Source organism: Pogona vitticeps, chromosome 3 (genome assembly GCF_051106095.1).
Source record: "Pogona vitticeps strain Pit_001003342236 chromosome 3, PviZW2.1, whole genome shotgun sequence".
NCBI lineage: Eukaryota > Metazoa > Chordata > Lepidosauria > Squamata > Agamidae > Pogona > Pogona vitticeps.
This window is the reverse complement of record NC_135785.1, coordinates 87991951-88014225: the sequence shown is the minus strand read 5'-3', so window position 1 is coordinate 88014225 and position 22275 is coordinate 87991951. Positions and strand designations below refer to the sequence as shown.

At 41.6% G+C, this 22275-nt stretch overlaps 1 long non-coding RNA gene across 1 annotated transcript; it reads right to left on the bottom strand.

Annotated features, from left to right (window-relative positions):
* Positions 1 to 3691: 3691 nt before the first annotated feature.
* Positions 3692 to 21046, bottom strand: LOC110073669 (uncharacterized). The gene is made up of 4 exons (XR_012085516.2): positions 20922 to 21046; positions 6851 to 6952; positions 6062 to 6133; positions 3692 to 3794 (listed from the first exon to the last, which is right to left on the bottom strand). It is a non-coding gene; the product is annotated as an uncharacterized LOC110073669 (long non-coding RNA).
* Positions 21047 to 22275: the final 1229 nt, after the last annotated feature.

Here is a 22275-nt window from a genome sequence, read left to right as displayed (position 1 = left end):
AGTATGTTGTCTTTTTCTCCTATGGGTGAACTTCTAGATGAAGAATCAGTGTGTTGTCTAGTGATGCTCTAAGAAAGATGAGGAAGAAGCTTACTTATTGTGTGATATGGCTCAACTTAAAAGTTAAATATTGTTTCACTGAAATGTCATGTGTAAAGCAGTATTTTATTTTCACATTGAAAGCATGCATGGATACTTATTGGTCAAGCAGGTGAGATGATTCAGAATGCTTAGTAGCTCTGGCAACACAACAGTGTCCAGATTCTTTGAGGGAAGGCAATGTTGTCATTTTGACTGAGAAAGAAATCTCACACAGGGAATGTCTAAAGACCAGGAAGCAGTCTAGGGCAGTAATGAATCAAGCATCATGGGTAGCAAAGAGAACATATATGCAGGTCAGATAATAACTTAAGAAAGAAAAACAGAAAGGTTCAGTGGCAAATAAGGATTAGTACCTTTTGTGTATATCGCCAATCAGACTATGTTATAAAATAAAAACTTAGACCACTTAAAATGACAACTCAGCAAACTGCATTCTTTATTAGTATTTCATCTTTCAATACTGCCTTCCATCTTTTATGAAAGTATCCATACCTGAACATTTGATTCTGAAACTGCTTGTGAAGATAAATTGTTTAAGATTCCCCATGCAGCCACTCCTTCATCAATTGTTTTCAGGATTTTTTTAAGCTTTGAGGGGTGGGAGTAGGGGAGTAGGCAGATTCTTTCTCCTAAAAAGCAATGCCAGCATTGAAATATTTCCACCACTGGCTTTGAGCTTAGTTTTAAAGCTGCACAAAATAAATCACTGCATTTTAAAAGACAGACCATTGTTTTCCCACTGATGAAGAGGGTTCACTGGAATACAAACAAAAGATACAGAGTAGATATGGGATATTCGTATCCCTGAGGATATGAATCTGAATATTGGCACTAGATGTGCCTGAGGAGTCCAATTCCTCACCCCTGAACCAGCAGGTCGAATTACTGGTCAACAAGCAGCACTCATAGCCAGCATAGTTCCTGTCACACAAATCAGGTTAAGTAGCCCAGCTGGTGCTTCTCCACCCCTCCGCACAGCTGACCATTCAACATCTGAGCAAAGATACTCATCATCCCGCCTCCTCGCCAGAGTGGTTGGCTGCAAAGGGAGGCAGGGAAGCCCAGACCAGGCTACTTCCACAACTGGTGCAACAGAAACAACACCAGCCACACATGCCACATGGCAATTGGTAATTGGACCTTCCGTTAATACAAATCTGTGTAGAAAATCCAGTCCAATATGGCCGCATTGCTAGTTTTCAGAAATAGAAGCATAAATGCATCATCAGCCAAAATACATCACCACTTTTCTGGTGATGCCATAATGTTGCCGAGGATAATCATTTTACAGTGTTATCACTGTTTTACCCTTGCTTTGGTCTATTAATCTTGGTTGCCATTGTTTTAACTTCCCTGTAAGGAAGAAATTCAGTAAGCAATAGGATTTTTACCACCCACTCCACAACTGGTGTGTAAATGTGAAAATATCTTGGAACACAGGTGATGTCATGAAATGCTCTTGGTGTCAACTGATCTTGTAGCTTGTTCCATCATATACCAGTTACAAAAACTAAACAGGATTTAAGGCACTAAACTAAATAAACTTAAGCATTGTCAAAAAATATAAATGCCAAATATAATCTTTCACCTGGAGTTTTATCGTATGAGATAGCAGTTTAAATATTCCAGTGCATCCAAATGTTTAATTAATAACGCTCTTAAGCTTTATCTTGCAGTTCATACTTCCTGAGTTGATTTAATATCACTGAACAATCTTTTGAAGGAAGAAATTAATATTCAAGCAATTAAAGCATTACATTTCAAATAGAAATGAGTACTAAAACATTCCATTTTAGAAAAGTGGTCTTCTGAGTTCTTACTACATGAGCAACCATGCTGGACTATCTTGATGGTTCCTTGAAACAGTTCTATTAATAATGAACACTAAGCTTTGATATCCTCTCAAACCCTGTGCCTCTTGTACTATCATCCGCAAGTGTGTGAACATATCTAATTATGACTCCACGTTAATACTGCAGACCACAACATTGCTCCATTCACTCAAGAACTATACATGCAACTGTTTTGGAAGAGTTTCATTAACCACACATTTTATACTGCCAGCAACTGTGAAAAATGGAGATATTGAATTTGGGCCCATTACCACTATAAAGCCCTTTCAAATAAACTTTGTCCTATCTTTTCTGATACTAATCTTGTGCAAGTCCTGCATTTTGCAACCAGCTCTGCAAGTACCTTCTGCCAGGTTTCTATCCCTTTGAGTCAAGTTAATTATGGCTGTTCCCCTCTAAAGGACTCGTTCTTTTTCCCCTTCACCTATTTTTGTCCCTGTAGTCCACTATTTTCAGCTAAATATCCCCTGACAGAGGCATCTAATCCCCAGCTCTATTTTCTTAGGACCACCTTGCATGGTTTATGCAGTAAGCAATCTCTTTCCTCACATATGCAATCTGTTTAATCCCTGTTAAAAATAGATACACTGCCTCTGGTGCCCAGGGGTGGAAACCACAATTTATTCCCTGTAGTGAGTGGTTATATGTATAGTTATTATCATAAAGGTCAATGGAGATACATGACTATCATATGTTTCCAGTGAATACTGCTTCTTAGTTTGGAAGATAATAATTTGCCTTTTAAAAGATGATTTATTGTGTGCAGTTTCCAAACTGAACCAAAACTTGTGATGGTTTGTTTATTAATAAATGTATCAGTAAATCACTTCTCTACCCACCAGACGCACATAAGCAGGATACAATAAAATATACAGAAAACTTCCTTTGAAAACATTTGAAATAATTTTAACCACCAGGAGCAGTTTGAATAATGCAGTCTTCCTACACTTCAATTCCCTATAGCCTTAGGATAGTAAGTGTTCATGGGAATTGTAGCCCAACATCATCTGGAGGGGCGTAGAGGGATGAAGCCAGCCTGACTTTCCTTGGAGGGAAAGTGTTGCTACATGTTTTGCTTCAGGAAAAAGCCCAGTCTTGTGTACTACTTGCCAATCTGATCTCTTAGGATGGTGAGACACAGCAGAACTCTCCTCTGTAGGAAATTCACTCATAATATGTAGGAATTTGTGGTAATTACATTAGCAGGCAGGCTAGGAAAGTGATGCAGCAAGCTACGAAAGTGAATTATGAATAATCAGTCAGGATGCTCATGGTGAGGTAAAATGAAAAACTTTTATTGTTCCAAGAAATCCATTTAAGATAAAACAGGGCAAAATCTAGACTTGACTACAGAAATAACTAGAATTGGCTTCTATGTGTGCAAGTGTGGTAAAGGCCTTCTATTGTAGAAGGAGAACAAAGAAACTAAACAATTTTCTTTAATAGAAGGAGACATCATCTCAGATGAAGTGACCTGTGAAAATCTACAAATGACCACTTACAGAAACCCACAAGAAACCAAGAGGCCCAATGGCCAATCTTATCTGGCTATTTAGTGGTCTACTGCTCTTCTTGTGGATGTTCCAGATACTGATTTCCTCCACTTATTGTAACATTCCTTCTCAGCAATGCTCTGATAAGTCCACAAGGTTCATCATCTCTTGCAGGACTCAGAAGTGGTCTCTGGGAATTGGCTTCATAAGGATGTCAGCAGTTATATCTTTCGATGGACAGTGCTCCGCCTCAATAAGCCCCTTCTCTTGCATGTCTTTCCATAGATGATACCTCACATCAAGATGCTTTGTGTGCAGACTTAGCTGCTTGGTCTGCCAGAATTTTCTGCAGTTTTGAATGATTTTGATACAGTCATATCCAGATCTTCTACTATTCAACACAGCTAAATAATTTCCTGAAAAACATGGGCAGTTGACACAAATTCTGCTTCAGTAGATTAGATTCCCACCATAACTAGCTTCTGTCTTGTCTAGCTAAATGTTTTAACTCTACAGAAGAACAAGTGCCCTTTGACCTGTAATTAGTGTGCTTCTGACACAGCCTGCAAGTGTGTAAGCCACTAACTTGGAACTCTCTGTGGCTTGCAGCCTTAGTTTTACACATGTGGTGTCCTTTAAATATCTGGCTGCTAGGTGATCTCTCTCTCTCTCTCTCTCTCTCTCTCTCTCTCTCTCTCTCTCTCTCTCTCTGTGCGCGCGCCTGTGTTTGTGTGTTTTCCTACACAAGATATTAACTGCTACTGCTGTGTCGGCTTTTGTAGTAGTGGCCAGATATATAGTAAAGTCCCTGTAATAGTTCTGTATTAGTTATTGTGTGGCATAAATTATCTGTGTTCATTTTTCTTTAGGTAATCTGTTTGCATGGATAGATTCACTGCATAACCATATTTGAGTCCTAAATATATTACTTCATTAATCTTCTTGATGTGGTTTGATTTGGTTTGGTTTACTGAGAATAGAAGCTCCACCTTCCTCTCTTTCACTTTGTATACCAATATATAGGATGATGCTTTCCTATCTTTTTCCTTGATTCTCAGATGACCTAAGACTTCCTCACAGTCAATCTTGATACGCTCACACTCTATCGTCAACATATATCAGTATATATGTTCATCTGTCATTTGTGCATTTGTCTAGAGGTATTTATCAGCTTGGTTTTGCATTAAGACTTCTCTGATGAGCATCTGGTTCAGTTTCTCACTCCATGTTCACATAATTTGGTTCAGGCCATAGATGCTTCAACAAAGTTTGGAAACAAATAGTTTATCTCCTTTCTTTTTAAATTGCTCCTTGCTACCTCCTACCTGTATAATTTGATCCAGCAAGATTCCCCTTCTCTTGGAGCATCATTTTATCAGCTTCTTACTTGAAGTCACTAATTAAGCACAAAAAAATTCTTTTTTTCGATGTAATGAACAAAATTGCTGTCATATCTTAACTGTAGAGCAAATAGCTCTTTGCACAATTTAACTCAGTTCTGTATATCTATCTTTCCAAACAAATTCCTCTGGCAACAAATCATGTTTTGCACAAACTTTTCACATGTGTAAGATGTGCATCCCTGCACCACTGGACTATAAGCCCCTTTGACTTATGCTTTCTCTCATTTCACCACAGGATGTTCCCACCAGCTTTTAAAATTGGTTTTGCAGATTACAGATCTTTAAAAATTCCTTTTTCATCTGGATTTCTGTTCTGAGGTACACATACAGAAGAGCTTAGGAATCAAAGCATGCACACACTTGTGCTTGTCTGAGCCATCTTTATTCCAATAACCACTCTAATTACTTACAATTTTTTTTTTGCATTGGTAGAGAAATAACTGGTGCCCATAACTCATAGGAACTGTTCTCATAACCTTAAGAAATATGTGTTAATCATGTTACCTGAGTGTAGCTGGCTAGCTGGATGAGCTTGTGCCTAAGAATTGGGAGTAATCATGCAGGATACTTGTAGGGGGGAAAAACATATTTTATTCTTCCAAGAAATCTATTCAGGATAAAACCAGATGAAACCTCAGCTTGAATCCCAAGGCCTCCACAGCTGAATTCTATACGTGCAAGCATGCTGAAAAAATATCAAGGAGGCACCCTCCTAGCCAGCCTTCTACTAGAGATGCTCAACAAATAAACGTTTCCTTGAGGAAGGGAAAATGATCCTGAAGAAAGTAACCTTTGAAAAACAATCTGTAATTAACTGGTCACATACAGAAAATAAGACCCTGTCTTATTTTCAGGGAAACGCGGTACGTGTCTATTTGTTGGTTGTTTTAAGCATACTTTCCCCAACATGTTGAAGATCTCAAAATACAGACAGGCTCATGTTGGAGAGGCAGCCTTTCAGACAGGGATGGGGACTTGAATCGCAGGACTCACTGTCAAGTCAGACCTCTGGGTAGTGTGGGTGGCATATAAATTGAATAAATAAATAAATAAATAAATAAATTAAGTCACACCAGAGACTCGACTCAGACTTGACTTATGACTTGAAACCCACCCCTCCCTTTTTTTTCTAGGAAGAAAAGCTTGTTTTGATAAGGACTCAGATTTGGGGTTTGATACATGACACTTGATACCAAAGATTCAGACTTACACTTGGGATTCAGACCCAAAGACTCATCAGCATCCCTGCTTTCAGATATCCTGCCTCCAAGCCTTGTAAGATCTGTAGGTCAAAAACAGAACCACAAATTGAATTAACTTTGGAAACAGTTTGGAAAGTAGTGAAGTGAATCATAAACTGTGCCCTATGGTCTCTAAAGCATACACCCTTAGCCCAAGTGCATTGCAAAAGTATGAATCTTGACCTTCAGAGGGAACCCAAGGCAGGCTGCAATCTCACATCCACTCCCAGGTTGGTTTTTCAGCCTTGTCAGGATTGATTTGTTCTGGGAAGGGATGGGCACATTTTCTTTCCCTCATCAGTTGGGAGCCATAAATATTCAATATAAGATTTTCCAAAATACCTCATTGAACCTAAATATGGCTAAGAAATAATTAGGATGCACACAGTAACAGTTTCAATGCATTCAGTATACTTTCCCCTCCACCAATGCATAAATCCCACAACATATAATTTCTTCCTTATGCTTCAAGGGCGGTGGTGGTGGTGAAACAACCCCAATTTATTTCAGATAAATCACAGAGCATGTGCAAAGTAATTTCAGTGTATTGGTTTCTATCAATTAAAGTTAATGCTTAAATCTATTACAGTATATATTGTGTAGAGAATACTCATTACTGCGCTGTATCTGATAGAAATTAAACGATACGCTCATTACCTTGACAGTGGCTTATGATATAATTACTGCAATAAGGAGAAAATTGTGAATAATTCAACAAAGAAAGAGCAGGTAATTTATTTGCAAGGAAAACTTTTTACCCTTCCTGTCTTGTAGAGATGGTCCCCAAAGGAACACCTGCTTAATTCAATTGGTGTATGTAACTGTTGGGAAAGAAGCATTCAGTCATGCAGATAAAGGATCTGTTGAGAGAAGTAGAAGAATCTTATCTTAAATGTGAACTGCTTTGCAATTATACTTTCATACATCACATTTGCAAATCAAGCCCATGATCAGTGATATGGAGTTATGTGGTCAGCATAGAGGTATTCACACATGTACATCCAATTACTAATGTTTCAACTCAATAAAAAATGAAAGACATCTTTAAATACTATTTCTTTTAAGTTAGGCTATGTAAAAGTGCAGGCTCTGCAAAGATAAATAGTACCCAAATGTAAATAGGTTGCTTTTAATTTTGGTGTATTATTTAAGTATGTTAATGTATAGATGTGTACACAGTTGAAGTAAGGCTGTGCTATTCCTAGTCAAGATCTAAGGTCTACAATAAAGGCCCAAGAAGCAAATTTCTAAGAAGATTTCCCTCATTCTCTTAGTTTCATGAAAACTTCATCTGTTTGATTTCAGCCTGCTGTGCACCCACTAAGCCATGGGAAGTTTAACAGAAAAAGTTCGCAGCTCTGATTTGGGATATTAAGCTTATTACATATTAAATATTAATTACTGATGAAACTGTATCAGTTCTATACTTTATTTCCAACATTCAAAGCAAATATCTGAGATTGCAAGGGAATAATAACAAGGTAAATAATAATAATAATCATGTGCTATTAACTCGATTCCAATCTATGCAGTCCCTTTCCAGGGCTTTCCATGGTTTCCCCACGAGGCACAGTATGGAATTAAATTCCTGACTGCTGGTTACTTAACTCTCTGAGTTATCCAGCAAGCTAAAGCGGTAAAGCAGTAGTACCCTTCATGATACTGATGTTGAGCAGTGAATAAGAATTCTAAGGTATACAAAATTCTGTTTTTTTTAAAAATCTCTGAAAGTGAAAGCGAATACATAAAACATAAAGATGTCAATTTCTTAGTGTGGTCTTTCAAAAATCACATTTTTGTTAATTGCTTTTATAAACAGGGATAAAAGCTGGAAGCAGACTCTCCAGTTTCAGCTACAATACAGAGAATATCCGAAGAGAGAAGGGGGCACAATCTCCTTGCAATTGACAAAATGCATTTCTCTTAGCAGCTGCAGGAAACAAAAACAAACAAACAAACCCAACAACTGGCAGCTGCAAAACAAAAAAGGAACTACATTGGGATGGATGAAATCCTTCATCCCTTCTCCCCTTCCAGTTAATAATTTGGTTTGGAGCAGTGAGCTGCTGGATAGAAAGCAAAATAGTATGTTGCGAGAGGAAAATGAATGCAGAAGGTAAAGTTAAAAGAATTAGGCAAATACCTGCATTTTGTCTTTGCATATGTGCATTGTTTTTTTTAATGTGCAAGCTGAGTGGGTATGTGGAGCTGCTTGCTGTGTGTCATCAGGTACTTACAAATTGTTGAGGAGGAAACAATCTCGTCTCTCATGAGTTGGTTATGCAATACTCAATATTGGGAATAACTTGAAAACTTGAATAACTTGAAAGTTGACTTTTCTTCAAGATTAAATCCAAAAGAAAAAATTTATCAGATGCCGCCTGCTACAAAATAGATAACCAAGGGACAGATTTGTCAATGTTTATTTTTTGCTTGCTTCATCTATCTTTATTTTCTAGTAGTTTCCACTGATGTTACATTTTTATACTGTAGTTTTAAACTTTCTTTATGATATTTTATATGCTGCCTTAAGCACATCTTTAAAGGGAGGTGATAGGCTACAAAGTAAATAAATATTAATCTGTATAAGTGGCCTATATTGTCTGTTCCCTATTCTCAAAATATTGAGGTTGAATTTCTGTTCTCTTTTTAAACTGAAAGTAAATCTCTTTGCATTCAGTAGAACTTAACTTTGAATAAACAAGCTTATGGTCAGATTGCCAGTGCCGGCTGGGTTTGTGCATGTGCTGGTCTCTTCTGTTCCAGTATTAGGTTTTCGTCAGAAAGTGACATTTTTATCTTGGAAGATAATTATTATGACCTATGAATGTCCACAGAACAAAGCATGGTTAAAGGTACAGCTTTCAGATTTTGTTCATAAACTAGCAACTGTGCATGGCTGCAATCCTGCCTGAAAATATAATCAGTTTAACCCTGTGCCATTCTTTTTTCCGCTACATCTATGTTGTTCTGTGTTATTTTATATATATATGTATGTATGTATGTATGTATGTGTATATATATATATATATATATATATATATATATATATATATATATATGTATGTATGTATGTATGTATGTATGTATGTATGTGTATATATATATATATATATATATATATATATATATATATATATATATATATATATATATATATATATATATATATATATATATATATATATATATATATATATATATATATATATATATATATAAAACACAGAACAACATAGACATTACCAGATTACATAAGAAGCAACTCATAAGCATGTGTATACTATATTCAGTATTCTCAGTGTAACAACCACACAAAGGTAAAAAAAAGAGAAAGAGATTAAACACAATGTGCATCTGACAGCTGCTACACTATTTCTAGGACCACTCTTTTAGCTGCTTGACAAACTGCTGCTATGCAGGATAAAAACCTTCAGAATTATCCCTGAAGATACGTCCTAATGGAAACAGCCAAAGTACCAGAATACTATGCAGAAAACCCTATTACTGTACTGACAGGAACTTCAGCCCTAATCCCCAAGGTAACCTAAAAGGATATGATATTGCAAATATATTCATGGGAAGTATCGTATAAAAGTGAAACTGTTGAAAGTGTAGTGCTTGCTTATTCATATGAAAATGTGAATCCAGAAAAGTGAATGTGAGGAAGAACGAAGTGTCCTTGGGAAAGAACAAATCTACTCAAGGGAAATGGTGAAAGGATTTTTCTTAGTAAAAACAAAAAAACAAAAGGGAGCAAAGTGATAAATCACACTGACACAGAGGGAAGCTGACTTTAAGTGACTCAATGAAATACATTTAAGAAATAAGACTAATTTTGTTAAGCAGGTTCACTAGGTATGCATTTTAATACAATTTTTTTCAAAAGTAAGGCTTCTGAGTTGAAGTTAACATGTATCCAGGAATTGCAAGCCTGGATTCGAGTTTATAAGTGGTGGTAACATAGATGGTAGTAACTCACACAAACATTTCACATCAAGTCTGTGTCTAATACCTGGCCAACAGAGTGTTCTGACTAATGGTATTTTTGTTAGATGCTACATCTTTAAACTTTACTTATGTTTCATAGTACAAAAAGAGTAATAGAAGTTTTTATTTATATAAAAACTCAGTAAAGAGTAAAAAGCTGGTAAAATATACTGCTTCTAATGCTGTACAATATGATTTTTAAAAATGATCTGACCTTCTTTATATGTGGTCATTCTCATATTGTTGCTGTTCAGTCATTAAGTCATGTCCGACTCTTTGTGACCCCATGGACCAGAGCACGCCAGGCCCTCCTGTCTTCCACTGCCTCCCGGAGTTGGGTCAAATTCATGTTGGTAGCTTCAATGACACTGTCCATCAATCTCGTCCTATGTTGTCCCCTTCTCCTCTTGCCTTCACACTTTCCCAACATCAAGGTCTTTTCCACTAAGTCTTCTCATGAGATGGCCAAAGTATCAGCTTCAGGATTAGTCCTTCCAGTGAGCATTCATGGTTGATCTCCTTCAAAATGAATATGTTTGTTCTCTTTGCAGTCCAGGGGATTCTAAAGAGTCTCCTCCAGCACTACAATTCAAAAGCATCAATTCTTTGGCAGTTAGCCTTCTTTATGGTCCAGCTTTCACTTCCATACATTGTGACTGGAAAAGCCATAGCTTTGACTAAGCGGACCTTTGTCTGCTTCTTAAGATGCTATCTAGGCTTGTCATTGCTTTCCTCCCAAGAAGCAGACATCTCTTAATTTTGTGGCTGCAGTGATCATGGAGCCCAGGAAAATAAAAACTGTCACTGCCTCCATATCTTCCCCTTCTATATCTCAGGAGGTGATGGGACCAGTGGCCATGATTTTAGTTTTTCTGATGTTGAGCTTCAGACCATTTTTTGCGCTCTCCTCTTTCACCCGCATTAAGAGGTTCCTTAATTCCTCCTCACTTTCTGCCATCATAGTGGTATCATCTGCATATCTGAGGTTGTTGATATTTCTTCCAGCAATCTTAATTCCGGCTTGAGATTCCTCCATTCTAGCCTTCCGCATGATGAATTCTGCATAAAAGTTAAATAAGCAGGGAGACAATATACAGCCTTGTCGTACTCCTTTCCCAATTTTGAACCAATCAGTTGTTCCATATCCAGTTCTAACTGTTGCTTCCTGTCCCAAATATAGGTTTCTCAGGAGATAGATAAGATGGTCAGGCACTTCCATTTCTTTAAGGACTTGCCATAGTTTGTAGTGGTCCACACAGTGAAAGGCTTTTGCATAGTCAATAAAGCAGAAGTAGATGTTTTTCTGGAACTCTCTGGCTTTCTCCCTAATCCAGTACATGTTAGCAATTTGGTGGCACTCTGTCCACCAAATCTAGTTCCTTAAATCTGTTCTTCACTTCCACTGTGTATTCATAAGGGATGTGGTTTAGATTATACCTGACTAACCTAGTGATTTTTCCTACTCTCTTCAGTCTAAGCTTGAATTTTGCTATGAGAAGCTGATGATCAGAGCCACAATCAGCTCCAGGTCTTGTTTTTGCTCACTGTATAGAGCTTCTCCATCTTTGGCTGCAGAGAACATAATCTGATTTCAGTATTGCCCATCTGGTGATGTCCATGTGTAGAGTCACCTCTTGTGTTGTTGGGAAAGAGTGTTTGTGTTGATCAACTTGTTCTCTTGACAAAACTCTATTAGTCTTTGCCCTGCTTCATTTTGAACTCCAAGGCCAAACTTACCTGTTGTTCCTTTTATCTCTTGACTCCCGGCTTTAGCATTCCAGTCCCCATAATGACAAGAACATCTTTCTTTGGTGTCAGTTCTAGAAGGTGTTGTAAGTCTTCATAAAATTGGTCAATGTCACATACAGCACTGATGGTACCTGTCTGTCATGGGTTTGGAGGGAAAGTTCCATCCTATGGGGAGTGGAAGGCGGGACATCAGGGGGGAGGAGCTGTACTGTATATATATTTGGAGCTGGTGTGGAGAGTTAGGAGTTGGAGTCTGTGTGTCAGACTGGGTACAACTGTTCGTCAGATAGTACATACCTGATAGGCTCAGGTTTCTATCTGGGTAGCCAGAACTGATAGGTTCAGGGTCTGTGCGTTACCTTAAAGTGTTCCGGGGGAACCAACCTGTTGTATGTGTATGATTGAGACTATGCCACGTTCCAGTATCCTATTTACCTGATCCTTTTATTTACCCTGTTTGTTGTTTCAATAAACCTTGTTCTTTTGTTTATTAAAATCCATTCCTGGTCTGTGTGACTCCTTATAGGGAATGGTTGGTGGCAGCATAACTACAGGGTGGGATACTCCAGTAGGTCTGGGGTTGCCACATTGATTGGTGTCCAGCGTGTGGGATACGACTGGTCCAGTTGTCCAGTGGTCCAGCAAAGCCTTGGCAAGTGTGCCCAGAGCAAGGGGGGTCTAGTCAGGGAAAATCTGAGGGCGCGTAGGTAATCTTCTAGGCTTACCTCACGGGGAGGTAGGCTAGTGGAAGAACGTGCAAACTCGGATTGGGGGACTAGATTAGGGAGCTCTGAGGCAACCCGTTTTGGCGGGAAAGGGCTGAGGCAAAGCTACGTGAAGTAACAGTGATCTAGCCTGTCTGCTGAGAGGCCTAGCAGAGGGGGTGGATTCTGCCTGGCAACAGTTGCAAGTTGGTGCTGGAGGGACAGCAGCAGTCTATAGAAGGCTGTTTCTGAGGCAAAAGGAAAAAAGTCGTCGTTTTATTTTGAGGCGTGACTTTTGAAGGCAGCCTGTTCTGGGGGGATTATGCCCTTGACTCGAAGCCAAATGGCAGAAATGGGGGAAGTGAGAGAACCACAGGGAGACCAAGGTTCTGAGGAGGAATTTGGCTCAGTGCAGGATGAGAGCACGGGAGAACTGACCTCAGAACTCAGAAGAATGCTCCTAGCCCAACAGCATGAACTGAGGGTGAGGGAGATGGAGGAAAGGGAAAGGGAGAAACAAAGACAATTTGAGTTAGAAAGAATGGCGTTTGAAAGGGAAGAGAAACAAAGACAATTTGAAATGGAAAGGGAAGAGAAACAAAGACAATTTGAAATGGAAAGGGAAGAGAAACAGAGACAGTTGGAGTTAGAAAAATGGCGTTTGAGCTGAAGAAGATGGAAATAATGAGTAGAAATAGGAATAACAATAATAATGAGGGGAACCCAGGGAATGGGGAAGGCAGCCTGTCTAAAACTGACCTGAAGAAATTCCCTGTGTACAACAAGGGAGATTGCCCTGAGGTGTTCTTTTCCCTCGTGGAAAGAGCGTTTGTGGACTTCTCAGTAAGGGAAACTGAGAAGATGACCATTATGCGATCTTTAATCAGTGGCAGCCTGGCAGAAGTCTATGCAGAGATGCCAGTGGAACTGCTGAAGGACTTCGCTGAGTTTAAAAAACTGGTGTTTGCCCGGCATGGGATAAATGCTGAACAGCTGAGGCAAAAATTCAGGTCACTCACCAAAAAACCAGAGCAGACTTTTACCCAAGTGGGGGCCCAACTGGTGAGGTTGCTAGAGAAATGGCTGTCTCAGGAGGGGACAGAGACCTTCCAGCAGCTCAAAGACCTGATAGCGCTGGAACAATTTTATTCAGTCCTGCATGGGGAACTAAAGTTCCAGGTGAGGGAGAGGAAACCTAAATCGGTGGCAGAAGCGACAGAGATCGCAGATTTTATTTACCAAATAAGGAAGCCCTTAGGTGCTGAGGGGAAAACTGTGGGTAAGCCCAAAGAAACCTACAGCAGGTACTCTCAGGGACCAGGGAAAAACCAGCAAGGGGGAGGGGCCCATGTTGAAGGGAAGCCCTCAGACATGAAACCACCAAGACCTCAGATTTTGGAGGGAAAACCAAAACCAGATGAGAAAGACTCCAAGTACAGCAGAAAATGTTATTTCTGTCAAGGAAAGGGCCATCTAATCTCAGAGTGTGAGAAATTAAAGCAGCTAAAGGGAAATTTGCCTCATGATTTGAGTGGAACCAAGCCAAAAGCTGTGTTCTGTGTCCAGACAGAGCAAAGCTCCTTGCCACTGAGGGAGCCTGTTGCCATGGCTACTCACTCTGGACCAGTTACATCTGCTGATCAGGCTGGGGAAAATGGTCCTCTTGTGGAGGTCAAGCGCTGCTTACTAGTGAGGACAGATTCGCAATTGTTTGAGACCGCAGGGGTGGACGTAGGAATACTTGACCATCAGTATAGGGGGCTAAGGGATACTTGTTCCCAGGTGACCCTATGCCATCCAGACATTATTCCCAAGAAGCATATAATCCCAAATGAGAGCCTGAAGGTGGCAGGGATTGAGGGGCAGGTGATCTCACTGCCAGTAGCTGAGGTACCTGTGAGTTTTCAAGGCTGGAGGGGAGTTTGGCAGCTAGCGATTTCATCGACTCTGCCAGCAGCCGTGCTCGTGGGAAATGACCTGGCTGAACATGTGAAACGGGTGCTAGTGATTACACGCTCACAAGCTACCACGGGGACAGTTCAGGGGGGTACTGAAGAGCCCGAGGCTGAAGCAGATGAGGGTAGTCCCGAAGCTGTGGCAGAAACCTTAACCACGGACAGCAAATTTGGCCAAGAGCAAAAGGCAGACGCCACTCTCCGAAAGTGTTTTGAAAAGGTGACAGACGCCCAGCTAACACCTGAAACCCCAGCGAGATTTCGCGAGAAAAAGGGAATTTTATATAGAGAGACCCTGATGAATATCTCAAAAGGGGGAGATGGGATCAGAAGTCAGCTAGTGGTACCTGAAAAGTATTGCCCCATGATCTTACAAAGGGGGCACTCTGACATGTTTGCTGCGCACTTGGGGGTGAACAAAACACAGCAGAGAATCACACAAAATTTTTACTGGCCTGAAATAGGGAAGCAGATCAAGGAGTTCTGTAAACAATGTGATGTGTGTCAGAGGCAGGGGAATAATCGTGACAAGACCAAAGCGAAGTTGTGCCCTTTGCCTGTGATTGACACCCCGTTCAAATGTATAGGAGTGGATATTGTGGGACCTTTGCCCAAGGCCACAAAGAGGGGGAACCGGTTCATTCTCACCATTGTGGACCATGCCACGAGGTACCCCGAAGCCATTCCCTTGACTAACATCGAAACTAACACAGTGGCAGATGCCTTGGTGGGGTATATGTCCAGGATGGGATTTGCCTCAGAAATAATCACAGATTTGGGCACATCATTTACATCAAAGCTCATGAAACGGCTGTGGCAAATCTGTGGAATTAAACACAAGGAAACCACTGCCTATCACCCCGAAAGTAATGGGTTAACGGAGAAGTTCAATGGGACTCTGATGCGCATGATTAGGGCTTACTTGGCAGAGAATCCAAACAATTGGGACCAGAAGCTGCAATCCCTTTTGTTTGCTTACCGATCAGTGCCCCAAGCCAGTACCGGGTTCAGTCCGTTTGAACTTTTGTTTGGGAGAAAAGTAAAAGGTCCACTTGATTTAATCAAACAAAATTGGGAGCAGATCACCCAGGATGACCCACAAGATGTTGTGACGTATATAGACACTTTAATGAATGACCTGAAGAGAAACCTAGAGCTAGCAGCAGAAAACCTGCAAGCTCAGAAGGTCAGACAGAAAACCTGGTATGACCAGAAAGCCAGGGAGAGGCACTTTAACCCAGGGGAGGAAGTGCTTTGGCTTAGGCCCTGCAAAGAGAACAAACTGCAGCTCAAATGGGCAGGACCATACAGGGTCATTTCCAAGATGTCGGATCTGAACTACCTTATAGAACAGGAGGAACACCAAGCACGGAGGGTGGTACATGTGAATGCCCTGAAACCCTACTACAGAGGGGAACAGAGGGTTTTATTTGCCATAAAAGCAGCTGAGAGTGAGGAAGCTGAATTGCCCTTCTGGGAGGGTAGAGGGGAAGTGAAATACAACCCAGATGAGGTGAAGATCAGTCCTGCACTCACCCAAGACCAGCAGCAAGAACTAAAAGTGCTGCTCACCAAATATCATAAGGTTTTTTCAAATAAGCCGGGGATAGTGAAGGGAGTGATGCATCGGATCCACACAGGGGATGCACCCCCGCAAGCAGTATCCCCGTACCGAGCGACGGGACCCTATAGGGACAAGGGGCGGAAGGAGCTGGACGAGATGCTTAGGGAGAACATAATCGTCCCCTCTTCTAGTCCTTGGTCCTCTCCGATAGTCCTGGTGGACAAGCCTGATGGGAGCATTAGATTTTGTGTAGATTACCGGAAATTAAACCGCGTAACCACTCCTGATGCCTACCCAATGCCCAGGCTAGACAACCTGATTGAAACCATAGGGGGTTGTCGTTTCATTTCATCGTTGGACCTAGTAAAGGGTTACTGGCAATTAAGGATTGATCCCAGGGATCAGGAAAAGACCGCATTTTGCAGCCCTTTCGGTCTATATGAGTTTAGAGTCCTTAGTTTTGGTCTCAGAAATGCACCAGCCACATTCCAAAGGCTGATGGACCAGACCTTAGCAGGGCTCAGTGACTTTACTGTGGCCTACATTGACGATATAGGGATCTTCAGCAATACCTGGGAAGATCACCTGAAACACCTGGAGATAGTGCTGCAGAGGTTAAGTGCAGCAGGGCTAACAGTAAAGGCAAGCAAGTGTCAGCTGGGTAGCCCAGAAATAAAATACTTGGGTCACATAGTAGGGGGAGGAGTGATCAAACCCCTAGAGGCCAAGATAGAAGCCGTTCGTGATTGGCCCAGACCCAACACCAAGAAAAAAGTCAAATCATTTCTTGGGTTGGTGGGCTACTACAGAAAGTTCATCCTGAGGTTTAGCGAGATGGCGACTCCGCTGACCGATCTGACGCGGAAGAAGACTAATGACCGCATCCCGTGGACCAGCGACTGTGAGGAGGCGTTCCAGAGGTTGAAGGAGGCGCTCGTCCATTATCCAGTGCTGCGTGCTCCCGACTTCGACCGGGAGTTCATCATCTACACCGATGCGTCTAACAGCGGGGTAGGAGCAGTTCTTTGCCAGGAGGATGAAAATGGTGACCAGCATCCAGTGTCCTACCTGAGTAGGAAACTCCAGAAAGGTGAGAGACATTTGGCAACCGTGGAAAAGGAGTGTCTGGCCATAGTATACGCGATTCAGAAGGCCAAACCTTACATCTGGGGAAGACATTTTGTTCTGTGCACTGACCACTCACCACTGCAATGGTTAAAGACAATGAAAACCCATAATAGTAAACTTATGAGGTGGGCTTTAAACCTGCAAGATTTTGACTTTGAAGTGAAGGTGGTCAGAGGGTCAATGAACTGTGTTGCTGACGCCTTGTCAAGAAGACCCGACGAGTGAAGACGGCGAAGAAACCATGGACTATGTATATTTTGGTGACCAAAAGTTAAATGTACCTGTTTATTGAACAGGCTTGGTTTGTATTAATAAAGGTAACTTAATGTATTGCAAATATTAATGTTTAAATGCATAAGTGATATGTTTGACCTAGAGTGAGTAAGTATGGTATTGTGTTATAATGTATAACTGTTTATGTGTTTTGATCCTGGTTGTTTTTTTGGAGAAAAGCACTTTAGCTTTTCCCCCGCAAAACAACTTATAAAGAGGGGAGGTGTCACATACAGCACTGATGGTACCTGTCTGTCATGGGTTTGGAGGGAAAGTTCCATCCTATGGGGAGTGGAAGGCGGGACATCAGGGGGGAGGAGCTGTACTGTATATATATTTGGAGCTGGTGTGGAGAGTTAGGAGTTGGAGTCTGTGTGTCAGACTGGGTACAACTGTTCGTCAGATAGTACATACCTGATAGGTTCAGGTTTCTATCTAGGTAGCCAGAACTGATAGGTTCAGGGTCTGTGCGTTACCTTAAAGTGTTCCGGGGGAACCAACCTGTTGTATGTGTATGATTGAGACTATGCCACGTTCCAGTATCCTATTTACCTGATCCTTTTATTTACCCTGTTTGTTGTTTCAATAAACCTTGTTCTTTTGTTTATTAAAATCCATTCCTGGTCTGTGTGACTCCTTATAGGGAATGGTTGGTGGCAGCATAACTACAGGGTGGGATACTCCAGTAGGTCTGGGGTTGCCACAGTCAATTTCATCCTCTTCAGCAATGGTGGTTGGTGCATACTCTTGTATTACTGTGAGGTTGAAAGGTCTGCCTTGGATTCATATTGAAATCATTCTATTGTTTCTGAAATTGTATCCCAGTACAGCTTTTCCCACTCTTTTGTTGACTATGAGGACTACTCCATTTCTTCTACAGGATTCTTGCCCACAGTAGTAGATATGGTAATTGTCTGAATTGAATTCGCCCATTCCCACCCATTTTAGTTCACTGATGCCCAGGATGTCAATGTTTCTTCTTGCCATCTCCTATTTGACCACATCCAGCTTACCAAGGTTCATAGATCTTACATTCCAGGTTCCTATGTAGTATTTTTCTTTGCAGCATCGGACTTTCCTTTCACTTCCACGCACGTCTGCAGCTGAGCATCCTTTTGGGTTTGGCCCAACCACTTCATTAGCTCTGGAGCTACTCGTACTTGTCCTCTGCTCTTCCTCAGTAGCATGTTGGATGCCCTTCCGACCAGCGTCATATCTTTTAGCCTTTTGTTTCTATCCATGGAGTTTTCTTGGCAAAGCTATGGAGTGGCTTGCCAGTTCCTGCTCCAGGTGGATCATTTTTAGTCAGAACTCTCAACTATGATTTGTCCATCTTAGGTGTCCCTGCATGGCATAGCTCATAGTTTCTCTGAATTACTCAAGTCCCTTTGCCACAACAAGGCAGGAATTCATGAAGGAGTCATGGATGTCCACTATGTCCACCCATCCAGACAATATAGCTATATAAAGTCAAAAGAGAAAGGTGCGTATATATTCTTGCTAGGAAGAGGAATGTATTCTGTCAAGCTTGGTTTGATAATGGAACAAATGGAGATGAATTTAAATTCTGTAAAACGTTCACTGAAGCTCTGCAACAAGACCTTCTCCTGTACCTTAGAAACTAATACATATACAATAAATAACATATGTGCCCCTAAGAAACATCTTAAAATTGACAAAATATAATTTGATTTCATGTTGATCTGTATGTGTACGTATTATCTGTGACTTGTCTTTTGAAAACATTTAAAAAGAGCAAAAAACAAACCAACCCCCCCCCCACCACCAAGGTAAAATCAAATTGAGTGTTCTAACTACAGTAGATCCACTGAATGATGGGTCTTGTCAATTTATTCCATTTATGGAATTTATTCAATTCCATTTATTTAATTCCAATAACTTCCAATTCAAGTTATTTCCATTTATTAAATAGGTCCATTCCTATTGGGGACTAATAAATAGATTCAATCCTATATATTTTCTTTTAATATGGACTTGATTTGACACACTTGGGAGGTCCTGTTTAGATATCTCCTACTTCTCTCTTCTGCAAAAATCTATGTACTTTTTCTCTACAAGACTATGAAGGTGTGGGTCAGTTTGAGAAAAATGGGTAAAAAAGGAATCCTAAAATGCAGAACATAAATCCAAAGCTATCTTTGAGATGGATCCACCAACAGAAGGGAGAGAGAAAGGACTGTTTCTGTCCTTTGAGTTTAAAATGATACGATTGTGTAATAGTTGTTACCTCCATGTGAAGCCTGCACATCCAAGATGGAGCCAAGGCTAAACAATGGCCATCCTCTGTACTGGTTTTTAACTGTCATAGGTTGTTAAACTACAGCTTCCAGATACCTTATTATTTATCGAATCTGACAGCGGTATTATGAGTTAAAAGTCCAACAACACCTGAAAGACCCACAGTTGAGAAGCTTTAGAACACTGGTTCTTAACCTTGGGCTACTCAGGAGTTTTGGACTGCAACTCCCAGAAGCCTTCACCACCAACTGTGCTGGCTGGGGTTTCTGGGAGTTGCAGTTAAAAAACATCTGAGTAACAAAGGTTAAGAACCACTGCTTTAGAATATTCTCTTGACTGTTCAATGTGTAGCCTTTATAATTAAAATTGTAAACCGCCCGGAGAGTGCTTGTAGCGCTATGGGGCGGTATATAAGTCCAATAAATAAATAAATAAATAAATAAATTCTTCTTCTGAATTCCAAACAGGATGCCCCAGCTGGATGTACCAGCAGGTGGAGTGAGGCAGCTGGCCAAGGCAGGAATTTCAGGGTGTCCAATCAATATTTAATTTAATTTTAGATGTCTTTGTGAGATCATGTGTTCCTGGTACCAAAGCAATCTGACTGGCATCAGGTTCAGTCTGACTCTGAGATGGGGGAAAGGCAATGGCAGCTACTCTAAACTATGTCCACCCATCCAGACAATTTTTGACAACGTCTTTACCAGGTCCATAAGGTGAGAAGCCCACCTCTGCTCCTCTCCTGATTAAATCCCAGCCTCACACTCCGTGTAACTGTATATGAATGAAAGAGGGAGAGGACAGAAGACGAAAAGGACACCAGGTATGCTGGGCATCTTTTAAAACCAACTGAAAACTTGGATGCTTGTGCAGGCCTTTCCTCCAGCTAATGCTTGTTTTTTTTTCCTTTTTCTTTTTTTAATATTTTCTTTTTCCCTTCTTTCATCTTGATCAACTTCTTTATTGATGTTTAAACTTTGTTATATTTTATATATGGTTATTTATGTTGGTAGCAGCCTAGAGTGGTCGTTTGACCAGATAGGCGGGATATAAATACAATAAATAAAATAAATAAATAAGTTCTGTATGTCACCCACCCTTGGTTGCTGGGCTTCTACCCCACCAAATGGAATGGGAACCAACCAACACCAATTGTGGCACCATTTGCTGCTCTTCTTCAGGCAACAGAATGCTGAAATGCACTTACTTTGGTCTGGTGGTCTTTTTATTAATGTTGTCTTGCTTATGGCTGACCTGGCATCATTTCAGGTGCACCCGCCAACCATTTTCATTCCCTGAGCAGCCTTTCTTTAGAAGCTGCTCTTCAGAAGCTCTTTCTGATGCCCCTTTCACTGCATGGTCCTGTTCTTTGGGGCAGGTGGGTCGTTGCCCATCCTCTTCCTCAATACTAGGCAGGGGTAGCAAGCGCACCTAAACAGGGAGGGGAGTGATGGGTAGCTACCTATATGGAGCTGCTTCTGCTCCTGCGCCTGGAACTCAGAACAACTGAAGAGGGGAGGAGGAACTAACGACTTCTTCCGAACAACCACGTAACGCACTTTTTTTGGAACGACGTTGTCCAATTGTAAAGCTGAATTTGCGCGCATACAAAAGCCGTCGTCCCCACCACTCCCAGGAATCTCTCTCTGTGTTCCTGTGCCCTTGCGTCGAGGTACGGACTGTACTCTTCTGTGCACGTGTTATGTACGAGCACGCGTGCGTGCGTGCACACGCAACTCTGAGGGAAAATGTGAAAAGCGCATGATTTGGCACCAGTGGTAACAAGACCCTCGGTTTTTTCAAAGGCTTCTGAGACCAGTTCAACAAAACGTCAGCGACATTCGCCTCCTCAGACGGAATAAATAAAGGGCGAAAGAGACGGAGAGCACGGCACGTCCAAAGCCGCCTTGGAGTGATCTTCTGCCCGTTTCTATGCCCACATGATCTGAAAGAGCCCGGCCATTCCCTCATGCCATGCGTAGCCCGAGTAAGGAAGGGACAGCCTTTTGCCAGGTTTCTCCTCCGGCTGTGCCTCAGGAAGTGCGAGCGAGGCCGAGCGCCCACCGCTTTCCCTGACCGAAGTGCGGCAACCTGCTGCCGCCTCCTCCTCAGTGACTCGCTCTTACGATTTCTCAGGGTTTTTTTTTTCTCTTCTCGGTGGCAGCAGGGGGATGAAACTGTCCGGCTTCCCCCGGTTTCCCGTGTTGTTGTAGCGACCCCACCACTCCTCCCTCTCGCTTCGCATCTTCCTCAGTATTTGCCGGCACCTCCCTCCTTCCATGCTTGTAGCGGCGGCGGCGGCGACGGCAGCAGCAGCAGCTCTTCCCTCACGCTCTCATCCCCGAAGCCCGCCTTCTCCGTCCAGCGAGATTTAGCCTTCTCTTTTCCCTCGTCGGGTGAAGAAGAAGCGCCTTTTCCGGCGCCCCGAAGGCTGTGGAGGAGAAGCCTCTCCGGGCGCGCTTGGCCCTGTTGGCGGGGCGCGTGCCTCCCGACACCCACAGCCCCTTCTTTCCTCCCGCTATATAAGCCCCAAAGTTTTTTTTCCCCCTCCTTCGCCCCCA